This window comes from Protopterus annectens, chromosome 14.part0 (genome assembly GCF_019279795.1).
Source record: "Protopterus annectens isolate FY-2018-M chromosome 14.part0, PAN1.0, whole genome shotgun sequence".
Lineage (NCBI taxonomy): Eukaryota > Metazoa > Chordata > Ceratodontiformes > Protopteridae > Protopterus > Protopterus annectens.
In genome coordinates this window covers 495,618,810-495,627,017 of record NC_056748.1, presented here as the reverse complement: position 1 = coordinate 495,627,017, position 8,208 = coordinate 495,618,810, and positions in this window count along the sequence as shown.

Genomic DNA, 8,208 nt, shown 5'->3' with positions numbered 1-8,208 from the left:
AAAGAAATAAGCGAGTGCAGGATGTTAAATAAAGAGTCATGCCCTATGCCTGAATGGAAGCAATTTGGCATTTATTTTTATTGGAAAGTTATCTTGAGGGTGGTTCAACTTCTCATTTGAGAATATTTGGATTATGTTATTTGATGCAGCAGTAAGTTGCAGAACATAATCCAGCTTCTTAAGCACTCATCTGGCAGAATAGGTCATAAAAAATTGAATGTAATAAGTGGACTGAATGACTACAGGCCTGTTGCTTTGACATCAGTGGTCACGAAGACTTTTGAAAGGCTTGTGTTGGCTCACTTGAGGGATATTACTGCCCCCTTATTGGACCCCCTTCAGTTTGATGCAAAATTCAACTGGAACCAGCAGAAAAAATATAATCCAGGCAATAGTCCAACCACAGCTCTCGTGTTTTATTGTATAAAAACCAGCAATTAAGCGCTTTCATCCAGGTACATGTGGACTTCATCAGAACAACATTACTGTGCTCTCACTTACATTTTATACATAAAGTTCCCGCCTAAAACCCCAATTATGACATCAATTATTCAATTAAAGATAAAAATATATGAATTTAAAAAGCACTGAATCAAAGTGCTTAAGGATGCACATTTCACATTGGTTAAAACATTTCATCATAAGGTTAAAAAACCTTCATTCATACTTGAACATCTCCTTATCATTTATAAATTGTTTTCCAAATGAAAATTTCATACTAAGATGAAAAATAATGACTTACTCTAAATCTAACAATATAAGTATAGTTTGCTGTCTCAGGCATTCATACCTGTATTGACTGAGCTAATATAGTACAATAAAATATGCCTTGCATTTTTACAGCTGTTTGGTCAATATAGCTAATGATGATTAAAACATGTAGTGTAAATATAATATGAAAGTAGTACAATACATAGCCGTAAATCAAATCCTGTATAAATGTGTATACTCATATGGATGCCTCACTAATAAAGACATAAAAATATGCTACTACTTATAGCTTTACCCTTATGCCTTAAGTTATACAATAGTTATTACCTACTGTCTTAACAAAGGCTTTGTAGGTATTACTTCATTAAGTCCTGGTGGTACCGCAGCATTTAGTCTAATCTGCCACCTGACCTCTTTGTCACTCACTAATGCCTTTATGTTTCCCCCTCGTGGATTAGGTCTCACTATTTCCAGAATTGCAAACTTGAACCCTGTGCAGCTGATGTTGTTCATAAGATGCCTTGATAGAGCATTATTAAGATCTTGCTTTTTTATGCAGTATAAATGATCATATATTCTGTTTTTCAGATGTCTATCCGTTTTCCATACATAGTAATTCATGCAGGTGTTGCACAGGGCTAGATATATGACATGTTGGCTCAAGCAGTTGCCATTACAAAACCTAATTTTAGTTTTAACATTATTATGGAGTGAAATTGAGTCCTCTTCAAAAATAAAACTACAGTAATTGCAATTACCACATTTTCTGGTACCAATCTTTTTGTAATTGGTACTATTATTAGAGTTATTATTGAGTTCTAAAATTCTCTTTATATTATTTCCTGTTTTATACACAAAACTAGGAAAAGTTGGTATTTTATCTTTTATACTACTATCACTAGTTAAGATGTTCCAATTTGAATTAATTATACCTTTGATTTTATTACTGCATGCTCCATATTTCAAAATGCAGGCTTTTTGGTGCCTCTTTGCACTATTTTCCACTTTACCATTTCCATTATGACATTGCTGTCCTTTATTGCTGTCAAGTCCTATACCAAGTAAGGGTGGATATTTCTGACCCCATTCTTTAGCCACATATGTTGTAATATCTGTTACCATGTCTCTAGGATATCCCTTTTTTATAAATGCTCTGCTAATAAAATTAAGTTCAGATAGCATACCCTCCTTTGTTGTTGTCATTCTCGCTGCTCTAATACACTGCCCTTTTATTATACCTCTTTTGATGTTATATGAGTGGGCACTGTCATAGTGTAGATATCCATTACTATATGTGTCTTTCCTGTATATTTTTTACTGAAAAGATGTACCATCATTAAAAATATACGTATCTAGATAATTGATCCCCTCTTTGTCCACTTTATATGTAAATCTTAAATATCCTGTAGTCTGGTTTATGTACCTCAGGAAGTCAGACAACTCGTCCTTACTCCCTTTCCATAGGATGAAGATATCGTCCAGGAAGCGGACATAAGTTATGTATTTCATCCAACTGGAGTGGAGTACAAATTCCTCTTCCCAGTCTAATAGGACTAGATTAGCATATATGGGAGCACATGATGCTTCCATAGCTACTGCTGTTACCTGCCTGAAGTATTCACCTTCATAATAAATATAGTTGTTAGATTTAGAGTAAGTCATTATTTTTCATCTTAGTATGAAATTTTCATTTGGAAAACAATTTATAAATGATAAGGAGATGTTCAAGTATGAATGAAGGTTTTTTAACCTTGTGATGAAATGTTTTAACCAATGTGAAATGTGCATCCTTAAGCGCTTTGATTCAGTGCTTTTTAAATTCATATATTTTTATCTTTAATTGAATAATTGATGTCCTAATTGGGGTTTTAGGCGGGAACTTTATGTATAAAATGTAAGTGAGAGCACAGTAATGTTGTTCTGATGAAGTCCATATGTACCTGGATGAAAGCGCTTAACAATTGTTGGTTTTTATACAATAAAACACGAGAGCTGTGGTTGGACTATTGCCTGGATTATATTTTTTCTGCTGGTTCCAGTTGAATTTTGCATCAGGTTGTTGTAATCCAGGAATTATTCTATTACAAGTTACCCCCTTCAGTTTGCTTATCGAGAGAACTGTTCACTGGATGATGCAGTTAATATTGGCCTGCAGTTTATCTTGTAACACCTTGACAACCCAGGGACCTATGCAAGGATTCTGTTTGTGGACTTCAGCTCTGCATTTAATACAGTAGTTCCAAAACTACTTCACTTGAAACTCTCTATGCTTTCCGTTCCTGTTTCCACATGTCAGTAGATCACCAATTTTCTGACAAATAGGAAACAGCAAGTGAAACCGGGGAAATTTTACGTTTAGCTATTGCATGATTAGTACGGGTGTCCCCAGGGATGTGTGTGCCCCCCCCCCCCACTGCTGTTCTATCTCTACACTGATTGCACCTCTCGGGACCCCTCTGTCAAACGTATTAAATCCGCAGATGATACAGCTGTCATTGGGCTCCTCTGGAATGGTTAAGTGTTTGCATACAGATGGGAGGTTGTGCAGCTGCCATTTTTGTGTTGGAATAATCTGTAACTTAACACTGTGGCGGTAACAGTGGACTTAGGAGTGGTACCTCAATGTTTTCCCCCCTCCGTATATGCAATACTGTTGTCAGTTGTGGAATTGTCAAGTTTTTGGTATCTATAATTTCCCAGGACTTGAAGTGGGAAACCGCTGTAGGGTCCATCATAAAAAGACCACAGCGAATGTACTTTCTGCGACAGTTGAAGTTCAACCTCCCACAGGAATTGTTGATTCAGTTCTATACAGCTGACGTTGAGTCTTTTCTCAGTTCATCCATGACCGTGTGGTGTGGATCTTTGTCTAATCATGGCAGAAGTAGGTTGCATCGAATCATCAGGCCTGCCGAAAATATTTGTGCTAGTTTGCCTCCTTACAGGTCCTGTACTACTCCATATGCATTAAAAAGAGCAGGGAAGATTATTACTGACCCGTCGCATCTAGGCCAGCATATTTTTGAATTGTTAACCATCAGCCAGGCGTTGGTCCGCAGTGGTACAGTGGTAGCATTGTTACCTCACAGCAAGAGGTTCTCCTGTTCGATTGGCTGGAGTGCCTTCTGTGTGGAGTCTGCATGTCCTTCCCGTGGTGGAGTGGCCTACGAAAGACATACGTGAATGGGTGTGCCTTCGCTGAAGGTTGGGCATCGGGCTGGCAACTCTGCCCCATAATAATCGACTGCCAATCATTAGTGGAACGGAGTTCCATTGTGGCGACCCCTAACCAGGAAAAGCCAAAAAGAGAGACAAACCATCAGCCAGGAGTTGCAGATTAATATGCACAAAAACAAGCCGATATAATGACAGTTTTTTTCCCACAGGGCATCAAGTTCATAAACTGTTAACTCTGCTTATTAGGTTGGAGTATTTTTTTTTCCAAGCGTCCGTGGATTATGCAGTATTGTTTATATGTTAATGCATGTTTTTTTCCAGTGTTTCTTGCATGGAGTTGCACTTTGCATCTTGTACGTATATTTACTTTTTTGTCTTCTGTTAAGTCTAACAACATGCATGCAACTATTATTAGTTCTGTGTGTGTCATTTATGCAATTCATATTTAGGAAGTCACTGAAACAGAAGTCCAATTCCTTGTATGCGTGCATACTTGACCTGTAAATGTCATTCTGATATCTTCCTAGCCCAGGATGGAAAAGTAATTTTCTGTCTAGTTTTGTAAAGGTGTGTATTAAAGGTAAGGGATGAGTCCTGCCATAATCCTGAGTAGTTAAAGGAATGAACATTTAATTATAGTCTACAGGTTTGTGAGTGTTGCAAGACTAGACTTTCTCTAAGGTCATGAGTTTGACCTTTTGAGTTAAGAAGTAGATTTTTCAGCAATCCAGGTGGTGGTGAGTTGAAGCGTACTTTTAGTTAATGGAACATTATCTGCATATAGCAAGATTAGGAGCAATGGGAGTTGGTTGGGAGTTTTAGTAAAACTGGAAAATGAGTAAATGGACCAGAATTGAAACCTGTGGTACACTTTTTGTTTAATGTCTTTGGGTTTAAGAGATCGTACAATTTTGACTTAACAAAACTTATCTTGCTTTTGGACTTGTATTCTGTTCTAGGATGTACATTGCCAATGTGGAGAGTGGTCTAAAGGGTCAAAGGCTTTGGTTAGTTAAAGTTGGTACTTGTAAGGTGCCCTTTGTTTATGCTGAGCATTTTCATCTAGCTAGTATATGTATTGCAGTTGTGCTACATCCTGCATAGAGGCTACATATGTGAGAGTAGTTTGTATTGATTTTATGTTCAGCGAATTTCAGGGTACATTTTTGGCTAGGCTTGTATAGGCCCTAGGGCCAATAACCTAGTACCTACCTATGAACCTGTGAAGTAGTTTTACTGTAGTTTACCAAAGTAGGTTAAGATGCAAATGTGAGGTGTTTGTCGGTTTAGCTTGCTTGGGTAATGGTTTGACTAAGCCTGTTTTTCTAATATTTGGTAAAATATCATGTTATGCGTAGGTTGTAGATGTAATGAGTGGGAAGGAGAATAAGGCTGTACAGTGGTACATAAACCACTAGTTTGTATTGTACAAATTAGTGCCTTTGGTATTTGGTGGACGAGTCGTAGAAGGTCTTTTCTCTTAGTTTTAAGTGGGGGAATTGATGGATTGTCTGGAGATGTATTGTGCTGTGTAAGTGGAAGAGTACTCCATTCTTTAAGGAAGTGTGCAGTTGTTGAAGGGAGAGCAGTTTATATTTTTTGAGTGTCTGTTGCCCAGTTGGATAACTTAAACTAGCCAAAACTTACCTGGAAAGGAGTTTAGTTTTTGTTTTATTTTTAGTTTTGTGCGGTGTGTTGAATTTTTTTTTTAAGGTTGTGGTGATGTATATATGTCCTGTTTTTTCTGTGGGGTTATTTCTTCAATCTGTGACGGGCATTGTCTCTCAGGTCTTAGGAGGGCATTAAGGTCATCATGGGTTAACTAGATATTGTTTTTATTTATTCTAATAATGGAAATTTCCTTGTATATTTTTTGAGCATACTAGTATGAGCTTCGGCTGCATGGTTGGGTTCATTTATGTCTGTTATTGGTGACAAATTGAGAGATGCATATACAGAAAACGGTCTTCAAATGTTAAAAGAAAAAACGATTTTTAATGAAATTAGCTGTACTTGTACACTCCCTACTACTAGTAAAAAGCTATCTTGCAAGATGGTCTGGAAAAGTGCTATCTGAAGCTAAAACTTCTATAGAGTCCTGACACTTTCCCTGGATGCATCTTAAAAAAGTTGTCTTTCGGCTTTTCCCGGTTAGGGGTCGCCACAGCGGAACTCCGGTCCGCTAATGGTTGGCAGTTGATTTTTACGTACCGAGTTGCCAGCCCTGATGCATAACTTTCAATGAAGGAACGACCATTCACGCATGTCTCCACGCAGAAGATGCTCTAGCTGAGAGTCGAACCGGACAGCGTCTTACTGTGAGGTGACAACGCTACCGCAGCACCACCACCGCGGATGTGTTTTAATCTTTAAATCCACACCCCTAACTGCACTGTTCAGTCTCCATTCACTTGGTACAAAATCTGTGTAGAAGCAGAAAACAGCTTTGTCATTTCCCTACATAAGGGAGAATATTTTACAGACTCTGGCCATTGAACATCAATAAGTCTGACCAGACTCGTATGCAAAGCAGTGGAAAGGCTTATGGAACTAATCGCAGAACATAGGCAGCCTGCGAACACCAGACCAGTCTCAGTTTAGATATGTTAAGGGCAGGTCATGCTTATTCAACCTAGTGGATTTTGTTTGAAAAGATCAAATCACTGGATGAAAGCAAAACAGTGCACACTGTATACCTCAACCAGGCCAAAGCTTTTGATGCAATTCTCCACTTGGGCATAGTAGATAATTTTAAATAAAATATGAATAAACTCATTTCACTTGCTGGACTACCAACTGACTCCCAGATGTTGCACAGGAAATCAGAATAAAGGATGCTCTTTTCACAGAGACCAGTCACCAATGGAGTCTTCCAGATTTCCGTGTTGGGACATATTCTGTTTGGCTTCTACTATTCTGAAGTTAAAGCTGCTACCAAAGGACTATGGCTGACTAACTTTGCAGATGGCTGGAAGTCAGGAGCAGCAAGTGAATCCACAAATGAGACTGCAATCCTGCAGAAACTTGTGTCCCAAATAAGTAACTGGTGCTGAAGTTGTTTACTGAAAGTAAATGCCAAGCCAAAGAACAAAAAGGTCCCAAACAGACCAACCAGTAAAAACTAGCTAGAAAAATCCAGCCAAGCTGGAGGTTTCACAGTGAGATACTCAAACCAGTTGCAGTAGAGGCGCATGGGGTACATGCACATTACCCCTTAAGAACATTGTGTTTCAATTGTACAGATTCTGAATGTCCATGACTTCTTGCTATTAAGTCTTTATGGAACTGGTTTTTACTTGTTTTTTTTCACTAGTTGGTTTGTCTGTGTGACCTTTGCTGTTTGGCTTTGATGTTGGTGGGGATATTTTGCAGATGCCTTAATGGTTATGGAAATGATCTGGATTTAAAGAATCTATGCTTAAGTGTAGCCAAGTGGTCTATTTAAGCTGTGCCGAGGTCATAAGACCAAAACGTGCATATCTGCAACTAATGGGGTTTGGCTTTATTGGCCTGAATAAAGACTTGAAAAGAAAATGAAAAAAAGTCCTGGACATTCAGAAGCTGTATAGATAAAACACTCAACATCCTTAAAGAGGTCATTTGTATGGGTCTAGGTATCGTCGAACGCTTAATTTATCGAACACCCAGTTGTCAAACCCTTATAGCTGAGCTACTGTTCATTGACCTATTCGTTGCATGTGAAGTCATCTAAATGTTTTAGTTCATCACAGTGAAAGGTAAACTTTTTTTTTTTTTTTGCAGGGGGGGGGGGGAAGCTCTGCCCTTTGCAATCTCTGCAAATTAAATAAACCAGCTCCTAGGTCACATTCCATTGAGGTAATGGGTGAGTCGTGCCCATTCGGCATGTGAATCGCACTTTTTTTTTTTCAGGATGACCAAGTAAAATCCTTCAGTTTCCAATTAGATGATTAGGTTGTTCAGTAATTGGGATTTGTTTGGCAAATTAAGCGTTTGTTATATGTACTCCATTTTCATATATCCATGTGTGTCTAATTGCAGGAGGTTTGGGGTATCACACTGTGAACACTGTGGCGTGGCTGGGTTTTTCATGTTTTTATTGAGAATGAATGCCAAAAAAATCCATTATTGTATCATTTGAAAAGCTACTGTCACAATGAACTATCACACCTAACAAAAATACCCATGAGTCGACCCATTTAGTTTATTTTGGAACTTGTTGACAGTGACCTAATCTTTGACCAACTTGTCCATTGTACGAAGTCTTTCTATATTGCACAGCTTGTAAACCAAAGGGATTGTCTAGATCTAGGGATGTCATTGGCCTAATGAGGGATGAGT